Here is a 22363-nt window from a genome sequence, read left to right as displayed (position 1 = left end):
TATATGCATAATGAGATATATGGAATATCATTATGTTAGAAACTATAAAACGCTAAAAGAGAAAAATAATTTTTAAGGAAGACAAATAATTGTAGATATACTGTCTGGTAGTTTTCTATTTCCATAGCAAGTTTCTGACATAGCTACCTTACAAAAGAAGAGCTTTACTTTGAACCATGATTCAGGAGACTGCAGTCTAAAATTAATTACTGCCTTTGCAAAGAGGCACATCATATCAGGAGCATACAGCAGAAGAAAATCCCTCTTTTTGTGCACACCATCAAAAGGAAATAAGGAAAGGTTTATGGTTACATTATCATCACTGAGGGTGTAACCTCAGTGACCTATAAACATATCCCTGGGACAAACTTCCTAAAGACTCCAAACACTCCCCAAAGCCCCAACCTGGGTACCAGGTCAGTAATGCAGAGACCTTTGGAGAACATCTATAATCCAAACTTTAGCAAGATATATCATATATACTGATTAAAAGTTCAGTATTATTAAGGTATTATTTTCTTACCAACTAATGTATATATAAAATGTAATCCATATTTAAAAGTCCCAAAGGCTATGGGTTACTTTTCTCTCATGGCTGGGACAAAATACCTGACACCCAAAACTAAGGAAGGAAAAGTTTGTGGAGGTTTCAGTCCATGCACAACTGGGTCCAAGGCAGAATGGCATATGGAAGAGAACAGAAATTCATGGCAGAAGAAAACAGCAAAACTGCAAGAGCAAAAAGGAAGGAGCAGTGGAAGCAGCACAGGTAGAGAGCAAGCCTCTCTCTCTCTCTCCTTATATTGCCTTCAGGCTATCCATCCCAGGACAGGTGGAGCACTCACACCCATAATCCTAGCATTGGATTACACAAATTAATCAAGGAACCTTAGAATCCCATCCTGATGACTGTATGAGGCTTTAGGGTTGACAACTAGACATAAACCATAACATTCTACCCCTGCAACATTGCTGAAAAGTCCAAATCCCAAGACTCCTCCAAGATATAAGGCAAACTCTTAGCTTTCAGCCTCTGTACAAATGAAAAGTTAAACACTTCCAACATTCAATGACACAAGAAAAACATTACCATGCCAAAAGGTACAACTTCAGGATACAATGCATTGGGACAAAAGCAAGTGCAAAATTGCACAGGGTGTATGTTAAGTCCTACAGTTCCATGTGGAACATCCAATGTAGCCTGTGATGAGTTGTGCGATCCAAAGGTGTTATATGGCTCTTCCCCTATGGAACTTTTGGGTGGTTGTAACTTCTAAGTTTCTCTCTTAGGCCCACTCTGCTCAATCCTTGCAGCTTTCTTCAGATGATCCATGTTCTGGACTTCTCCAGACTTCTGGGATCTCCACTGCACTTGAGACATCTCATTCACAGTTTCACACACTGACCTACCAGGGACACACTGCCTGGCCTCTCAGACCTTGTGAAATTGAGGTGGAAGCCTTCTTTTTTATAATTTATTTTACTTTGAAGAGTAAAAACAAAAGCAAAACCAAATAGCAGATGTAAATACAGAAGCACAGTAACATACAACAATACATATGTCACAGATTTTCAAATCAAGTATATGTTACCTATTTTTATCATCAAATCTGTTGCTCACATTAACAGATTTAGTTATGCAAGATTGGACAAAAATTGAACATTAATACTTGCTTTTAATAAACCATAATTTCTCATGTCTTTTTTATAAATTTATTTTAGAGAGAGTAAGGGATAATTGTTAAGACATTAGTAACAGTACACATTTAGAAGAATAAAAATGACACCACAATGGTCTTTCAAGAAATACAAATTAAAACAACAGTGAGGTGGAAACCTTCTTATCCTCAGAACTTGTGCATTCTAATGTGTCTAAATCCAGTGCTACATGGATGATGCCAAGGTCTGTTGCCAGCTGGAGCAGAAGCCCTTTTGTCTCATGGTTGTAAAGGTTGAGTGCCTCAAATGCTAAGCACTCTGACCCTGATTCTGAAGAACAAATTCTCTGCAATGCTGCCATTCTGGATACTGGTGTGGCCACCACTGTCATTCTGGAACATGGAACTCTGTGGCTTTCTCCTCAAAGCAGTCTCATTTTTGCAGTTTTGAGGCTGAAAAAGATGGAGATTTATTGATTCTTAAGATGTCTTCAGGCCAGTTTTTCCATTCTCCTGTGCCTTTTTGGCAATGGGGATCTCCTCAGGTCTATCTTTGTAGTCTACAGATTCATTGGAGCTTTATTGTTGGCCAAACTCATAAAATTTTAAATCATTCTGTTGGGTCCTTTGCTCTTGACTCTCAACATAAATCTGACTAAAAGACCACAACAATAGCCATGCCACTACCTCACTATTCAACTGCTTTGAAATTTCTTTTGTCAGATTAATCAGTCCACCATGGTTAATCTGAGTCTCAGGCAACATCTCTGCACACAAGCAAAATGCAAAAAAAAACTTCTGGTAAGCCATAACTCACACCATCTGGAATCCAACAACCAATGTAGTTCTTCATCTTAGCAGAAGCTTCTTGAGCCTGGTCTTTACTGGTAAGATTTCTATCAGAATTCTGGTCTTTTAATCTCTGACCAGAATCTCCCATACAGCATAGGCTAAAATATTCCAGGTATACTCTTTCATGTGACATTTCTAAACTTTTTTCATCTCTTCCAACAAGCCATTTCCAACAGCTCTTGAACCACATGGTTAGGTACAGACACAGCGATGACCCTATTTCTCAGTACCAAATTGTGTCTCAATTACTATTCTCTCATTTCTGGGTAAAGATACATGGCACCCAACATTAAGGAAAGAAACATTTACTTAGCTCATAGTTTGTGGGGGTTTCAAGCTGTTCCTACCTGGCTCTGAGGCAGAGAGGCACATGGCAGAGGGCAGCAATTCATGGTGGTAGAAAACAGTAAAACTTCAAGAGCAAAAAGGAGGAGCACTACCAGCAGCACAGGCAGACAGCAAGCCTATTTCCCTTCCTTATATTGTATTCAGGATGTCCACCCAGGACAGGTGGAGTATTCACATCCATAATCTCAACATTGGATTATGAATTGATCACAAATTTTAGAATCCCATCCCACTGTCTGCATGAGGCTTTGGGGAGACAACTAGACACAAGTCATAGCACAGAGGATTTTGGTAATTCACCAGATGATTCTAAAATCTCTACTAAGGGCCAGACAAATAACTCAGTTTATTAAAGTGCCTGCTTAGGCAGAAGGATCAGTGGGGTTTGATACCCTGCCTGCCCTCTGGGTCCCATCCCCAGGGCATATTGAGATGGTGATTGAGACTGGGTATGGTGGCAAAACCTGTAATCCCAGTTATTGGGAGACTGAACACAGGCAGATCACTATAAGTCCTATCTAAGTAGTGAGAACCTGTAGATGCTGTAGACCCTGTCCTAAAATACAAAAAAAAAAAAAAAAAAATCAGTAAAACAAGAAATAATCCCATGGCAGCCAAAGAAATATATTGGACACTGTTAGGTACTGGAACAGGATCTCCACAAAATAGAACTGTGAATCTAGCTATGAAACAACCATCTCAAAAATCATCAGTTCAATGAAGGATTCAGAAAAGAAGTCCTCTCCCACAAAGAAAAAAATGACAGATTGACATTTTGGCAAATAATACTTCTTGAAAATACACTTGATAATTTTTCAAAGAAAGTAATAAATCAATGGCAGTACATTAAAAAAAGAAAATTAAAAGAAAAAAAGAAGCTTTTATTAAAAGACAAAAGCATGACAGGAAAGAAATGCAAGCCATACAGTATCTATGTCTCTTCATGATTGTGTGTACGTAGTAGTGATTGTGGTCTTTTCAGTATCAAACTTTTGTTATGAAGTAGGCAGTCAAGACAAAAGAGCTTTAAGAATTATCAGGGTAGAAATTTGCTTTTTGAGAAATAGCATAAATAAAAATAGCATTAATAGAAACACCTACACGAATATCTAAATAAATGCAGAATTATACAGGAAATTATTGTTTATGGTAACAAGTACAGTGCAAAATATTTACCATTTCAATGTTTACCATTCTAATGTTGACTACTTTCTACAGAACTGCATGCATATTGATGAATACAGCCAAGATTAGCATACACTTTAATGATCTTTATAAAGTATAACTGGCTTTGACAATTCAGAAGGCTTGATTTAAGTCTGATATCCTCCCCAAAACCTCTTACCTCTGGAGCCCTTAGTGATCTTCTCTATCACATCAGTCATCCAATTAATTGATAGCATGATTCCTGCTACTGCTCATACTAAGCCCACATATTGACTTGTACAAACCTTCAACTACTACATTCATGTGCACAATTCTAGTATAAATTAGGAGACCTCTGAGGACACAGGATCTGGAGATAGCTAGTATTGGAAAGGATAAGTTTGCTGCATGGATCGCTTATGTAGTACACAATCATTTATCTGAGCTATGTTGCCTGTTCAGCTTTTTACACTCAGGTAGGTGTGTGTGAGAGCGCACGTGTGTGTGTGTGTGTGTGTGTGTGTGTGTGTGTAGACAAGAATTTCTAGCATTACTCAGTAAAGTAGTACAGGACTACTTGTACTGTAAAAATAAACATATAATAAATACATAAATATTTATTTTAATTTCATTTAAAAATGTTTCTATAACCCTAAATTTACCCTGAAACTATTGAGTACTATTTCCTGATTCTGTTTGCTGAGTACAAGGAAAATTTATATAGATATAATGTCTTTCACATATTTAAACATACTTAATGTATATGGTTGTATGTTTCAACGAAGAAGTAACAACAAAGTCAGTTATTCCCAACACATGAAAGAGAAATTAGTGTAATAATCTCAAAGAGATGGTGGCCCTGAAAATCTCTAGAAAAAGGACTACAAAAGATAGTTGCTCTGTGAACAACAAAGATCATACATCTTTTGAAAATGCCTTGTAGGGGCCTGACGAGATACCTCAGTGGTCTAAAGTGCCTGCCTAGGCAAGAGCAGGGACCAGGATTCGATCCCTGGTACCACATACAATCCCAGCCCCATCCTCAAGCAGGCTGAGCCACACCCCTCAAAAAATGCATTGTAAACTCCCTCATCTACCCAGTACTTAAATTTTTATCAGATTCTCTAACATGTACTAATCTTTAAAAAGTGGAACTTTTCTTTATGGAGCACAGGGAAGTAAATATGAGAAATATAAACCATCACCATCGGCAAAGGGAATATGTTCTTTTAATGAGTAGAAACTCAGTTTGTTTTCCCGTGCAACCCAAAACACCCTCAGCTTTGGTGCCAGAAGTGCTGTTTCTGGGAAACCCTCTGCCCTCAGCAAAATGGGACTCATTGTCACTCTGGAACTGAAGAATATCTGACTCCACATTAGCCCTAGAGATTAACTGAAGAGATGAAAGAATGGAGAAATGCCAGGAAGTGAATCTATGTTGCTTCGGGTTTGAGGTCATCTCAGTGTTAGAGAAATGAGAGATCACTTGAATATCAAACTCTCTCTCTCTCTCTCTCTCTCTCTCTCTCTCTCTCTCTCTCTCTCTCTCTCTCTGTTTCTGGCAAATACCTAAAGCCTTAGCCCTAGATTATAAGCAGAAAGTTTGCTGTGACACTTGCTATTCATCCTGCTTGCCTAGATCTTTACTGAACCCTAACTTAAAAACAGCATCCCTCTACTCTTGAGAAAGCCTAAACTTAAGTGACAGGACATAAATAGCTTGGGAGAAAAATCTACTTCAATATAGGCCAGAGAAAAATCCAAACCCCCACAAATCCCCATCCTCAAGTCCTGTAGGTTGGAGGAGTTAAGAGCATTACATCACCAGTTACTGCTCTCATTGGCTAATGGTACCTCAAGGACCAGAACAGGCTTCTTGGACTAACTCTTTCCTTCCCTTGTAAAGCACCAGAAACCTTGGTATCATAAACTACAACAAAAGAATTGGGCAGTGGCAGCCTTTCAGAGGGGCATAAAATGCTGGGTCACTGCTTCAACATGCATTCAAGTGTGAGCCTCTCTTGGAGCGGGGCACAATGAACCAGCCAAGTGTTGTCCTTCACAGGAAGCTGAAGATGCTGGTTTGGCTGGAAGTTGAAAAATATCTGAAGTGAACAAAATATATTTTCTTTCTTCTCCCACTAGTACTATTGGAGAAGATTCTTATTCTAATAGGTTTTGACAAGAGCTGGCAAGGGGAGCAGGTGCCAATGAATCCAACTAGTCGGAGGCATTAGAGACATCATGGGCACCGGAGGATAGAGGTGTTACCATGGGAACCAAGTAAAAGGTGTTTGGTGGTGGCTGGTTAGGAGGCTTGTTTTGTTGTTTAAGACAGAGCTGAACAGCTGCAAGTCATGCTCTGTGTTTTCTACTTCAGCATCAGTGGGTAAATCCCTTGCTTTCCTTCCCCCATCCTCAGCCTTAAATAGGATTTCAGGAATTTAATTTCTCTGCTAGCATGAATAATGCTTAAATAGAAGGCACACTAAAATCCTCTGAAAAAGGTATTTCCAGCAAATCAGGACTGTTCTAATCACAAACTCTTTATGTTGAAGAGAACACTGTTGCTTCAGGGTCAGGGCGGTGTGTTTCTTTGGAGAGATTTTTGAAGACATCATTTTGAGCTGCAAAGCTCACACACTCACTTCTGTAAACATCTTTATAGTCTGTGTTATTTGTCATTTATATTTCTTTTTATTTAGAACTCATAGATGCTGGAAATGAGACTGAAAGGTAGAACTATCAAAAGAAAAAGAGATTTCTGATATTTTTAAGGTCTTTTATAAATCGTTTAAAGACACAAGAAGATAAAAGATGAAGAAAAACATTAAAATTGAAAATCGTACTTATTTATCAACAAGTATAATTGAAACTACCAAATATCTACTCCCATTTGGAGCAGCTGTGGAGACATAAAAAGAGGATTAAAATTAGAAGTTAGGTAACCTGGAAGATTGAAGAAGCAATCTTGCTCCCTACACAAGACAGAGGTAGAGTGAGAGCTTATAGAAACTCTGCACTATGGGAAACTGTAAGAGAATTCGTGTGAAGCCAATAACATTTTACTGGACTTTTGCCTTTCAAGACTCAAGAAGTATCACTACTCAATGTTATGCTTCAGTTATGACAGTGTGTGTAAGAAAAGCAGAACACAGAGCCTGAAAGAATGGTACCACTTATGAATACAAACAGGATTACTGAGATTAGAGCTCAAAATGAATGCTAGATTACAGAAATCAGTACATCCAAGCCATGAGCATCCATGCATAGGATTAAGCAAGAAAGGGACTCTGGGTATAGGATGTTGAATAATTGGACAACCGAGCTAGGATTCTTTAATTCATCCTTAAATGAGACAAAATTTTATGCATACATCTAGACTGTGGTTATTCATAACAATTACAAAGATTGTTGAAAACAAAGAAGTAGGCCTTATGATAGGCATATGTCAAGTTCTCTATCTTCAATAATTCATAACTCTAATAAAAAATCAGGCTGCCATACACATAGGTTTCAGAAAATCACATAGAAGTGCCACACTAGATATACCGGGCCTTAGTGTTATAGTGAAGATGAAAGATAGGGATTTCCTTACTGGAATAGCTAGAAGGACATGAACTCCTAGCAAATCAGTCTCATGGCTAGTCATTCACTCATCCATTCAACAACTACTTGTTGAGGGCTGGTGAGATACCTCAGTGGACTAAGCACCTGCTTTGACAAGCACAGGGACTGGACTTCAATCCCCAATCCTGCATGCTGCAAGTCTGGGCATGGTGGCACATGCCTGTAATGCCAGGGCTGGGAAGGCTGAAAACAGGACCGCTACAGGTCGGAGCTGCATGGTAAGACCCTGTACCAAATACACAAAAAATGAAAAGAAAAAAAAAAGGACATATTGGTTACTTACTTTTGTCATCTGTTCCTTTAAATATTTGCTGGTCTAAACTTGCCAACTCACTATCAAAAGGAGATCACAGTCTAGTTTCATGAAGACTCTGGGTTTGCAGATGATCTTGAATATTCTTGTCTGTGCTTTAGCTGGATACTAAGCAAGATATTAGAGAAATTGTTTGACAAAACTCCTTGATGGCTCTAATTAGCAACCTGTTCCAGACCAAGAAATGACACTATTTGCAACTCATCTTTCCAAACGGGGAGTATCATAAGTGTCAAGATTATAACCTGTAGCCTAATACACATACTTCCTCTGGAGAGTGAAAATCCAGGTCCAGTTACCAGCTCATCTGCGTTTATTAATTTGTCAGATTTCTCAGAAACCTAAATGGATATTAAAGGTATTCATGCAACCTATAGTTGTCAAATTATATTCATGTCTTCATAAGAAGCATAGGAGATCAAGAAATTAATTGTTGGCAAACAAAAGATACAGATTATGGAGACTTTACCCAAAACAAAGATTGATACTGAACCCTGAAGTTACAGTAAGGGATTTGCATTACGTGAATATCAGTCTTTAACACACATGGTTCTGCATTTGATTGATGTTAAGATTAAAACCTCATGACAAACTGGATTATTTGCAAGGAAATAAATCTGAAAGGACAAAAGATTTTTAGGGAACACAAGTAAATACAAGCTTCACTCAAGTAAAACTGAGACCTGTGTTTACCATTCACCTATAAGATATTGTCTACGCAAATGCCTAAAAGAATGGGCTTTGTTTTAATCCTAGTTCATGAAACACCTTATCTACTTATCCCTGAAATTATTACCTGTACTCTAATGATCTCCTTTCCACCTTATTTTATTACATATATTTAATTAATGTACATCAAATATTGTTGTAGTACATAGTTTTGTGAATACTAAAACACATACTTGGACCACATAGTAGTTATATTCAGCAGTTCTGTCTAGTCAAAAAGCTTCCTGGTATTGTCTATTTATGCTCGAATCATTTTTGTCCTGGCAACTATTTATCTATTCACTTTCAGTACAAATTTGAATTGTCAGTAAGATCATACAAATAGAATAATACACTATATAACTTTTCTAGCCTGGCTTCTTTCATCCAGCATCGTGAATCATAGATGTCTCCAAGTTGTTGTGCATCAATAGTGTATTCCTTTTGATTATTGAGTAGTACTCCACTGTGAAGTGGTACCACTGTTTATCTATTCATCTTATAAAGGGAATTTAGTTCTTACCTGCTTTGGACAGTAAACCATAATGCTATACATACAGGTGCTGTGCGACTTTTTATTTTCTGGGGTGATCATGTAGGAATGGGATTATGTGTTCATAAAATGCGAATTTAACTTTAGAAAACACTGTCACATACCTTTCTAGAGGGTGGCATTCCCAACAGCCACATATGAGATGTCTAGTATTTCCTTACCTACATATGAGAATGTTGTCATTATCTGTGTTTAGGCTATTTTAATAAACATGTGGTGACATTTCATTTTGACTTTGATTTGTATTTTTCTGAAGAACGATGAATTAATCAACTCTTTATGTCTTTATTTTCCTTATGGTCATCTCCTTCAGAAATTTGTTCAAGTTTCAGGTCATTTGTTAAAACATTTGTTTTCTTATTTGTGAATGTGATAGTAATTTATACTTTTGAAATACAGTTTGTTGGATATCTGGAATGACTATTTTATCACAGTTGGTACCTAGTCTTTTTTTTTTTTTATTTTTTCGGGAGGGGGGTATCATTTACTTACGAAGAAGTATCTCATTATTTTGCAATTTAATGATTATAAACAAATGTTCATATTTGTGTGATCATGACCATATCCAGTGTTAGAACATTTCTATCGTCTCAGAAAGAAGTCATTTTTACATATATTTAATTTGCATTCTTGTTCCTTTACTCAATGAAACTAAGCTAATTCTATAAAATATTTTTTGTACTGGTAATTGAACCCAGTTACTTATGCTTCCCAGGAAGGCACGGTGCTGCTGAGCTATCACCCCAGCCTTACCCAGTGTAACTATGAAGTCACTTTTTGTTTCTCAGGATGACCAAATCTATCTTGACTATCTTGGAAATACCATACACCTGAATTAAACAATATGCAATAATTTCATCAAGATTGTTTTACTTAATGTTTTTGACATTCATTTATGTTATAGCATATACCAGTAATCTAAATGTCAAATAATATTGTATTACATGGAAATATTGTATTTTTCTTATTCAGTAACTGATAGATTTTAGGATTATTTTATTTTGATGGTACTATAAATAATGCTGCTATGAACGTTCACACAAAATACATGTAGAAATATTTCTCTTAGCAAGATACCTAGGTTCAGAAAGACTAAATTGTATAATACCTTCTTCAATAAAATTTATAAGTGCTGTTGGGGCCGGGAGATAGCTCAGTAGAATAAGCACTTGCCTAACCAGCACAAGGTCCTGAGTTCAATCGCTGGTACTGCCAAAGATAGATAGATAGATACATAGATAGATAGATAGATAGATAGATAGATAGATAGATAGATAGATAGTATTAATTTTTATTTTTTAACTTCAAACATAATTTCATTATCTATAAAACATTTTATATAATTTCAATTTACTGTAATTAAAGGCTTCTTTCATTAATCAGGATATGCCCAACTATTTCCACTTGTAAAAGAACACTATCTTTTCTGTTATGTGAAATTTTGTGCAAATCTGGTTAAATTGGGTTGGTAGATAAGTTTTTTTCAGTTCTCTATAGTCTTGATGATTTTCTGCCAGTTAGTTTTTATGTATTAAGGAGACATGCTGAAGCCTTCAGTTATTTATTTTGCATTTTTGTGTTTTTCTACATAACTCCAACAGTTTGGTGCACACATATTAGTATTAGTCTAATTGTTTATAGAAGTTATTCCTTATTAGTACAAAATGTCTTTCTTTAGATCTGGTAATTTTCTTTTCTCCAAAAAAATACATCAATTATCAACATATAACTTCTGGTTATCTTTAAAATACAATAAAGGGCCAGTGATATAGCTCACGGGAGGAGCAGGAAACAGTGTTTGATTCTTGGTACTGAATGCCACACCAGCCATGCCTAGAGGCACGCTGAGCCAGTGATGGAGTCCTGGTGTGGTGCGCACACATATAATCCCAGATCTGGGGAGACTAAAAGCAGGAGGCTCACCATAAGTCTGAACTGCATATTGAAACCCTGTAACAAATATATTAAAAATAAATATAAAAAATACAATAACCCCTTCCCCCAACTCATGGAAAATACATTCTAAAATATCTAATTACATCAAAAGCTGAAGTTATTATACAATTCTACATTACTATCTTTTTCTTATATACATCACTCTGATAAACTGTAACTTAATAATGCAATGTGAGTGATTCATAAAATCAATAATATAATAGTATAATAGTAGTAATGAAAAAAGTTATCTTTAAAAACTGATACTGTATTCACTCCTGAAATTTTTCAGTTAATATTTTGCACTGTGATTTTTTTCTAGAAACTATTGTAAAAGGAAATGAAAAACTACTCTTCCATTTTCTTGTACATTTCTTCTACTTTCTTGTACATCTTATCTACCTACATAATGATACCTTTGTAATTTTTTGTAAATAGAAAACAGCTTGTTCATATTTTAATCAACAATATTAACTTTTGATATAATGTTTAAATATTTGATATTAAATGGAATACTGGTTCATTTAATTTAAAATTGCAATCACTTTCTTCTCCATTTTCTTATTAACCTACTTTTGAGAATATAATTTACAATATCTTTTAAATTTATTTTGTTTTGACTATATATCTGTGCTTTTAGCTTTTTCTCTACTTAGTATAATATTTATATTTACACCACATTTTTTCACATTAGTATTTTACCACTAAAGGAGGCATGTAGAAATCCAACCACCATACAAATTATTTTCCCCATACAGTTCATGTTGGAAAATCTTATTTGTAGTCAATGATTTTTTTCAAACAACTTAATTCTTTTTTGTTCATGATATACTTCTTCAAAGATCTGAAGTCCATAATATTTACTCAAACATTTCCTACTGAAGCTCCTCATCCTTCATTTCTGATGTATTCTATTATGTTTCTTTTCTCTGAAGTACTTGTTTTATCCATTCTTACAGAATGTTCATATAGAAAATATTTTTTTCTCGTGGAGAAAAGCGTTGTTTTGGTGTTCTTATTGTGTTCTTAGTTTCCAGCAGTTTGTTTCTTGGGTGATTTGGCAATAATCTTATTAAATATTTTATGTCACACACATTTTCCTCTCTTTCTAGGAGTATAATAACTTAAATGTTAAGCAGCTGATGCTGCCCCCAAAATATATTGTCTCTAGGTTTTAATGATTTTCATCTCTGTGATTTAAATTGTATAAGTTCTATGAGCTTATATTCAATTCAATTCATTATTTCCTTCATCATCTCTATTCTTATGCCAAGTCAGTCCAATGGTTAATTAATTGCCTTTTTAAACACTTAATTCTTCATTCTACAATTGCCATATTATATTCTACATCTACTAAATATTGTACTGATAATTTGTTTCTTTCCATTTATCTTCAAGAGTTTCCTGCCTTTATTCTTTGAGGAATTTTAATGACAGATATGTAATGATTTATCACATAATTCTAATATTTGTGTCACCATCATATTAACATCTGTTATCACTTCACATGAACATTAAGACCTTTCCTAATTGTATGCATAGCGAAAAAAATTAGATTGTATCCTGGTCGTTGTTATTATTACATTATGAGACTCTGAGTCTGATATTCTATTTGATAGGTGATGACTCTCAAACATCATTTCATGCTGCTGGGATGTGATGGGGTTAATTTTCCAGTAGTTTCAACCTCTGGTTATAGTTGAGTATAACCTTCCAGGATTCCCAAGCCCTGAGGTTCAGAGCCACAGATATGAGGTCAGAAATTGGAGGATGGCCAAAGTACTTGGAAATGGCACAGTCTGTAGGATGTAACAGGTTCTGACAGTGTCTGCAATGAGGTGACTTCACTTTGAGAAATTAATCTAGTTGCACTCTATTTAGTTCCGTACCCTATGTCATTCAAGTGATTCAATACATATGTGATTTCTGCTACTTTCCTTCAGGAAAGAAAATATGGATGAGTTATAATCCAGGAGTCTTTCCAGATTTTATGTCTCCAAGGACTAAAGCCTTTTTAAAACTTATTTAAATGTATGTACAAACTGTCTCCACAAGAAGCAATGGAAATGTGGATTGAGAGTAAAAGAAATGCAATGGTTAAAAAAGAAAAGAAAAAAATCCGTAGCTCTCAAAAATGGGGAACAAAGAACACACATGAAGCAATTCTCCAGAGAGAAACAGTTATTACCCAGAAAGCAGAGGGCTTTGCAGTTTCTTAAAACTTGAGTGTAACACAGAAGGTAGCCAGCTCAGAAGCAGCCACTTACGTGACAACTTGTGCAAGTTCATCATACGGGAACCATTGTAGAGACTTTTGAGTGGGTTAAAAAGGCATGGCTGTGAAGCTCAGTAGAAGCATTTCTTCATTTGCTTCAAAATTTCAATGCAGGTCATTTACAGAATTGTATGAAACACTAAACAGTATTGTGTTAAAATTGTCAACTCAGTACCTAGCAATAGCATAGAATATGAGAAAACTAGAATAATTAAAACTGATACTACATCCTCTGCATATGAACTCTAATAATTCTTTTCATCTTCATGAATTGTTCTGTTTCATGTTGAATTGCATCACTTAGAAACTTCACAACAATTCAGAAAAAGCAGTTAAGACATTTTTCATTCTTCCCATATTTATAGAGAATGTCTTTGATATTTTACTACAAAGAGGGATAGCAAGACTATTTTCTGGTCTAAAAAAATGCAGAAGGGAAATGCTAGTTTGCTTAGAGATTTTATCATGAATAGATACTGAATTGTATAGATACTTTTCTGTACCTATTAAGATGAGGCAATGTGAGGACAACATTTTTGTCATTTTTTTAAATGTATTTGGTACAAGGTTTCACTATGTAGCACAGTCTTGTAGTGATCCTCCTGTTTTCAGCCCCCAAATGTTGGGATTAGAGGACTGTGCCACCACCTCTGGTCTCTGACCAGCTCAGCAGGCCCAGGGGTGGAAATTACATGGCCACTAGTACTTGGGATTGAGTGCCGGTCCCAGAGCTTGACTAAGCAGGCACTTAATCTGCTGAGCTATCACGCCACCTTTGTTTCACCCTTAATATGTTAACACATCAAATCCTTTCTAAATTAGCTTATTTAAGATGACGCTTTGATTTATAAATTCATGAAAATTTCTTTTTATCCAGTAAAATGTAGCTTGTATGATAGAGATTGCAAGCTTTTATTGTGAAGTCACTCTGTTTTTGAAATAGAAATACACACATATTTGAAATATAAATATATTGGACATATAAATATACATACATATATAGTCTAATAATAAATTATAAGGCATTGATGTATATATACGTACATGTATACATATATGTGTGTGTGTGTATGTGTATATATATATATATATATATATATATGACTACTATCAATGAATGGATATGAAAGAGAAATAGAAATTTATTTTGCGACATCTTGTCATAATCAATTCAGTCCTTAATTCTATATCTTAATACATTTTCTATTTCCTAACTATTTTTTCTTTGAAATATATGCTCAAATTATCAATGGCAATAAAATTTCACCATGTTTTCTTTAACATTTTATTAATCTTTACTTTGTCTTTATTATATAATTTAAAATTGGGTGTTGTGCTTCTTGAAAAATTGTTTCTTTCACTCTCCTATAATTATTCCTATTGTCTTTTTGCCTTAATATTTTGGATCATATTCTTTATACTTCAATTTATGTTTCTTACATTCTGAGTAATTTCCTCAGTTGCAACTTGCAGTTTATAAGTTCTACATATATTTAAGATGTCTACAGAGTTTAAATTTTATCTATAAATAATACCATGCTGCATGAAATATTGTCTGATTTATTTTTTTTGTGGATAATGCATTCTTTTGTCCATGAATCACAGCATTTTTTATCACTAGAATGATTGAAGAAGTTTATACAATATATTTGAATAGCATGATTTTTGCTTTGGTTTGCTTTGTTTTCTTTTGTTTTATTTCACCCTCTTTACAGTAGATCAAAAGTTTGTGAGCTTACTTAAGTCTTTGTTCTTCAATTTCAAATATTTTCTTCTATTATTTCTTTAAGTATTGATGCTTTCCCCATACTCTCTGAAATTATAATTTTTCTCTCTACTGAAACCCTATAATTTGAATGTCAGACTTCAGCTTTCACTGGTATATTATTATCATTTGTTTTCTGTTTTTAATTTATGTTTCATTGAATTTCTTGTATTCACTTAGGTCACTAACTTGAGCCTTAAAAAATCATACCTTTTTTTTTTTTCTTTTGGTAGGAACTGGGGATAGAACTCAGGCCCTTGTGCTTGCCAGGGAAGCACTTTTTCTACTGAGCCATCACTCTGGCCCCTAAAAATTATTCCTTTAATTAACATAATGGATGGCTTAGTTGAAAAATCATATGGTGGGTGTGGAAGCATAATTTTGTGCTGCATTTAGAATATTTATGTATTTTATCCTTTAATTAAAATTTTAGCTAACTCACATATCAATCATACTTCACTTGGTATGTGCTGTGATTTTCTGTTTATCTGCTATTTTCTGTATCTGTTACCTTCAGATGAGATGAGACATTTTTGCTTTGTTTTGCTTGCATTGTCCAGCTCAAGTCTCATTTTTGTCTTTAACATTCATGAGTCCTACAGGTGTTGAGAAGCAGATGAGTTCCAGTGCCTCGGGTTAGATAACTAGCCACAAAAATCCCCACTTCCTTTGAGACAGGGAATGGGAGTCTTTACCCTCTGATCCCTGTTCTCCCACACCAAAGGTAAAAAGATAGCTCTTTCATAATCACAGTGTTTTCATGGAGCCCTGTCCGCTTGGATCCACAGCTCTCTGGAGCCTGACTTCTCAGAATTTGCTGCCCTTTGATCTCTGCTCTATGTGTTCTCCAGCTAGAAGAGTTCTTACATTAGTTGGAATCAATGAAACTATGATTGGAACAAGGAAAGTTAGAACTAATTACTTCACCCATAAAGCATCATTGAGAAAAAAGATATAAGGAATTTGGGAGAAATTGTATGATAAACATCATAAAGGAGAATTATTATAAAGAGAATGAAGAAATTACCAGAAAACCTGACAATCAACTGTAAATTGTGTAACAAGTTTAAAATAAAGATCAGTAAAATTAAGAAAAAGTTTTCTAACCATAAGTATAATCATTTTGATTTTTAGTATGTACCTTTTAGAAATAGAACAACAAGATAAAAAGAGCACAAATAACCCTCGTTAAAGATGTTATTTTCAGAAATCATGTTCTGTCTTCTCTTAACATACACACAGAGATTTCAGTGTTTCAGAAATATGAAAATTAGAAAGTAAAGGTTTAGAAATCTATTTAACAAGCAGTAAACTATTATTAGGATTTCTTAAGAAGAAAATAATGGTGGGGAGACTTAATTGAACCTCCCTAGAAGCAAAGGACTCTATTTTGTAAGTGAACAGGCGTATATGTGTGGCTATCCATATTTGAATGCTTATATACCTTTGTGAATTATATTCAAAAGGAGGCCTATGGGTGAGCATACTGCATTGAGTTTTACCCTTCTGATGTTAGAGATACAATTCACTCAAGGTATCTGGATATTTTGAAAAGTTTTATTGCCTATTTAAGAAGATGGGATTTATTATGATAGCAGATCATTGCAGGATTTCTTAAGGTTTCAAAGGAGCTGAGAGAATGCTTTACAACACTTATCTTGTTTCTCAATCTTAGCTTGTGTCTGATTAAAAACACAGCTCACAGTGAGCTATATTTCTGCTCTGGTTCTCACAAACACATTCATGCACAAACATACAACCAGCTGTATTTTCACTTACACTCAAATTACTATCAAGAAACCTGACAATTTGGAGATTTCCAAGAAATAGCAATACATTCACCCCAGTACTAATGGAAGAATAGAATTATTGAGTTAATCAGGCCTATAGAGGAAAGTAAATGAACTTTACCCAAAAAGAATATAAAACTTTGGGAGAATAAATATGTTATACCTACAAACAAAGATAAAGGAAAATTAAGCTAAGAGCTCATTATTTCTCAACTCTGTGATTTAAAAAGGAAATTCTGAAATTCTCAGCATAGAACCCCCATGGGTTTCCCTATTAGAATAAAACAAATGGTAATAGCCTACATTATTTTTGTCCTTGGAAGATAGAAGTGAGGAAAATCTTAATGAGTCTTAATTGTGGGTGATGATGGTGAGAGGTGAGCAGCAGAGACCTTGTGTGTGAAGTTGCTCCTGGGCTCGAAAGCCCATGTGCAAGAGCTCAAACTGAGGAAACTATTTTTGTTTATTCTTGACATTTAATTAGAAAGTAAGTAAATCTTGTTTTAAAGATACAGAACCAAAATTTTCTCCAGTAATCGGTGGCAAGGAGTGGAGGGTGGTTATACAACTAAGACGAATAAATATTTCTCCATATCTTTTTCCTCAAATTCCAGAAGAAGAAGTCAAAATCTTCCAATGTTCTTTTGAAATGTCAGAATTCAAATTTAATAACACTGGCCTTGTACAGGCCACTCTGAATACTCAACAAGGCTAGAACCCTGCCAGTCAGGTTTGCTTCTGTCCAACTGAATGAACTCTCAAAGGCAGGCAAACCACTTTGTCGGGGTGGAGGATGTAATTTAGAACATCTTACTGATTTAAGCTAAAAGGAGAAGAACAGTCATGGGAATTAGTGATTAGTGTGAATTATTGAACAATCTTGAAAATTTCATTCTACCATGTCTATACACAATGAAGGTTAGGTAGACACAAAAAGACATGCTCTTTGCCGAGCAGTTGCATTAACTTACTGGGATATACTTTTAAAGCATGTAGATTATTACATTAAAATAAATATTAGGGCACAAGCCTGCCCAGCAAGTGACTGTCATTTGGAAGCCTGGTTTATAAATGACTAGCCAATAGTTACTTTTTGAAAATATATCAATTGAGCAGTTGCTGACCAAAGCAAGTGTTCAGTTTAAAAAGAGAAATCTAAACCTTTCTAAATATTTAGTATTTTAAGCCATATTACAGGATGAATTGTTTCCCTTGCAAAACACTCATGTGTTGAATACCCAGATCCTCACACCTCAGAATATAACTGGATTTGAAAACAGGGTCATTAAAAACACAAACTAATTGAATTTATAATTTTCACTTTAATCCAGTGGAATTAGTAAGAAATTTATCACACACACACACACACACACACACACACACGAAACTCTTAGGTACCTCAATCTCCAATTTCTAGCCCTCACAATTGTGAGAAACTAGTGCTGTATTGTTTAAGCAAATTAGTTCATAGCAATAGTTTGAAAACTCACTATGGACTGAATGTTGGCCCACCCCCTCTCCAACTCACAGGTTGAAGCCTTAATACCCTCTGTGACTGTCGGGAGGTAAATGTCATCGATCTCAGAGGATTCATGTTTTTAAATATACTGGAGAGTTTGTTTCCTTTTCTGAGCACATGAAGAAGAATCCAGGAGAAGGCAGAGCAAGGTGACCCTCACCTACAGAAAAAGGTGCATTCTCACAGCAAATTTTATACTGTTGACACCTTGATCTTGTCCTCTCCTCAAGCACTGCGTGTTGTCTTAAGACACCCACAGTACAAATTATGCCTAACTGAGCAGACTAATGCACAATCATAAAAGTATTTATGTTGCAAAAGTTTTGTTTCTGTCGTAGGCCACATGTAGTCTTCTTCTAATGATCAGAAACTAGAAATTCTATAAATGCATTAATTAGATTTTATATTAAAAAGGAAATTTAAAGAGATAATTAATCATTATGTAATTTTTGAGCAGTCATATATTTCTTTTGACAGTGGGTTCCAAAACTTTTTTTCCAGAATGTTCTTACCCTCAAGGCTTATAAATTTGAGTTGAAATTTATTATTATTTTATGTATACTTAATTTTATTTCACATTTCTAATTCATAGTATTAATATTAATCCATATTATAATACATTTACACTTTCATGGACCTTTCAAAGCACTTGTATAAGCTAGTTATCTCATTTACATCTCTTGTACATCAGGAAAAGAGATGAAGAACAGAGAACCTGCATTTCATTCATGGGCTATTGTTTGAATAAATCTGCAATTTTTTCTATTTATTAAGTTTATTGGTGCAATTTTGATGTACATAATGATCACATTCATCATAGGGAACTTGTACTTGTATATGGCATATCTTAGTTTCTCTTTTATGTTTTCCCATTCTCTTCCCCACATCTCAAAACTTCTTCCCTTCCATAGAAAGCTTTGCTTCCATTTTGTCATATATATATATATATATCTATATATATATATTCTGCCCCCTCTGCATTCTTCTTTCTTTTTAAGAAATTTCTTCCTATTTTAAGTACCCAGAATAAAGCTCAGCATCACAGTGCCTGCCAGGCAAGTACCAGGTCCTGAGTTTGATTCTCAGTACAAAAAAAAAAAAGAAAGGAAGCAAGCAAGCAAGCAAGAAAGAAAAAGACCCCCAATATTGAATAGATATTTTGGCTCTCACTAACACTTTCAATTTCTCATATCAGAGAAACAGTGAAATACCTACACTTGTGTCTTACTTATTTTTCTTCAGTGTGGTCTCAAGGTCCATCCATTTATCTATAAATATCTGAAATTTAACCTTCCTTATTGCTGAATAGTACTCAATTGTATGAAAAACCACCTTTTTATTCATTCATCACTTGATGAGCATTTGAGTTGTTTCTAAGATTTAATCATTACAAATTGTGATGCTATAAACATGGGTACACATATATCACTGTGATATGATGTTTTCAATTCTGGGGAGATCTACAGAAGGAAACCTCTGGGTCAAATATCACCTCTAGTCATAGGATTTTTAGGAATCTTCTCACTGATTTGCAAGTGATTTCACCACTCTACACACCCACCAACACTGTAAAAGTGTTCCTTTTTTCCTACAACCTTGCCAGAATTTGCTATTGGTTTATTTTATGATGATAGACACCCTTTCTGGAATCAGATTAAATCTCAGAAGTGTGTTAATTTGTATCTCTCAAATGATTAGTGATGTTGAGCAATTTTTCATATATTCTTTTTGATGTTTGTACTGCATAAAAATGTCTATTCATTCTGATGCTCATTTTTGGATTGGGTCTTGGAAAACTGGGAAATGACTTTTTCAGTTCTTTACATGTTCTAAATGTTAGTCCTTGATCTGAAGAACAACTACCTAAGTTTTTTTTTTTCCCACTATGGGTTTTCTTTTCTCTCTGTTGATGATTTTTTTGGGCAAAGGCTTTTCACTAAGATGAGACCCTAGTTATTAATTCTTTGTAGTATTTCTGGTGCCATTGGGGTTTGTTGACGAACTCTGCCTATATCTACATCTTCAGCAGCTCTCTCTTCAATCAAGTTTAGTGCTTCTGTTTTAATATTTAGATATTTGATCCATTTTGATTTTAGATTAATGCATGGTGGTAGAAAAAAACATCTAGTCTTAGCCTTTGGCATATGGAAAGCCAATTTTTTGTTTTGGTGGAATAGACACTTTCTCTACAAAACTGAAGTGCTGCTAACATTATAGCATTAAAGGTGAAGATATAAAAAGCTGGCTAAACCATACAGCCTCAGATTCCACGTTAATGAGACTAAGGACTCAAAGAAACTTCCTAATGCATTTGGCTAGATTCTCTCTAACATTTTTGGTGTTGGTGACATACAAATACAACAAAAATCCCTTAATAGGACACTGTTTATTACTTTATCTTAGACTTTCCATCCTCAAGAACAGTAAGAAAGTAAATTCCTGTATTTTAAAAATATCTTATCCTCAGGAAATTTTAGTAGCGGAAAAAAGAAAGAAAACAGACTAATATACCTTGGGAACCTGGGTATTAAACATCTTACAGATGGTCTTAAAGACAAGAGGGATGTGGACCCTCAGGCAGTAATAGATATATTGAAGAGAGAAGAGCAAGGTTTTCACTCATGCCCACCAACTTTTGAATATTTTTAGTACACTTTCATAAAATTATTACTTAAAACATAATAACAAATCATATTTAAAAAGAAAAAGTAGAATCCAGCTTGCTGGATCCAAGGTCAATACCATAAGAATGCTCCTCCCAAAGTTTTCCATGGGTGATGTCAGATTAACATATTGTCATCAGGAAGAAAATGCAAATTATTGATTCAACCATTGGTACAAATATTGCCTTGGAAATAAGAAGAAACATAGCAGAATTAGTTTTCTCCAATTGGCCTCAGTGGGAAAAGGTAGGCAATGTGAGAAGGAGAAGAGGTATGTACTACAAGTTTCCATATTCCTCAATTTCTTTCTTTCTTTCTTTCTTTCTTTCTTTCTTTCTTTCTTTCTTTCTTCTTTCTTTCTTTCTTTCTTTCTTTCTTCCTTTCTTTCTTTTTTTTGGGGGGAGAGTCTACAGGGTGTTCAGGGTCTCACTACTAGATTTGACTCATAGTAATCCACCTGTTTACAGCCTCCAAAGAGCTGGGATTACAGGCATGTTCCACCATGCCCAGTCTCAATCTCCATCTCAGTGGGCCCTGGGGTTGGCGGTTGCATTGCAGGCCAAGGGATCGAAACTTCAGCCCCTGAACACATGGAGGGTGTAGACCAGTCCTCAAGTATTTTACTATATAGTTATAAGTGAAAATGTAAGATATTGTTAAAGATAACATGCATTCCATGAAACATTCAATACTTCCCTAAAGAAAGATATTGCTGTTTCATTGGACTTAAGCCCTCAGTCTCTTGTTCACTACTGGCAACATTCAAACTGATAAAAGAGGGGCTAAGTAGATAGCTCAGTAGAATAAGCCCTTGCCTGGCAACTGCAGGGTCCTGAGTTCAATCCCTGGTACTACCATAACAAGTGATAAAAGAAAGATAGTTGGTAAGTATTTGTTGGTAGGAATTTTAACACCTGAGATCTGTAACAGACATAAGTGTCAGAGATTTCAAAATTAATTCCCAATCTGTAAATAAAGATTGATTCAATTTAGACTAACATATCCCCCACATGGTCCATGTATGAGAAGAATACTTTAGGAAATAAATACATGCGGTTGACAATAAAAGTCTCCAGATAAAACAAAAACATCTCAAGATAAGAATGATTACTGGCGAGACCCAGTCCTAGCCCAGGTCCGGTGAGTGTGCAGAGAGTTTCCTGCTACCCTGCGCCGGCGGGACCAGTCCCAGCCCAGGCGCAGCGTGG

This window comes from Octodon degus, unplaced genomic scaffold (assembly GCF_000260255.1).
Source record: "Octodon degus isolate 3935 unplaced genomic scaffold, OctDeg1.0 scaffold00003, whole genome shotgun sequence".
Taxonomy (NCBI): domain Eukaryota; kingdom Metazoa; phylum Chordata; class Mammalia; order Rodentia; family Octodontidae; genus Octodon; species Octodon degus.
This window is presented reverse-complemented; position numbering follows the sequence as displayed.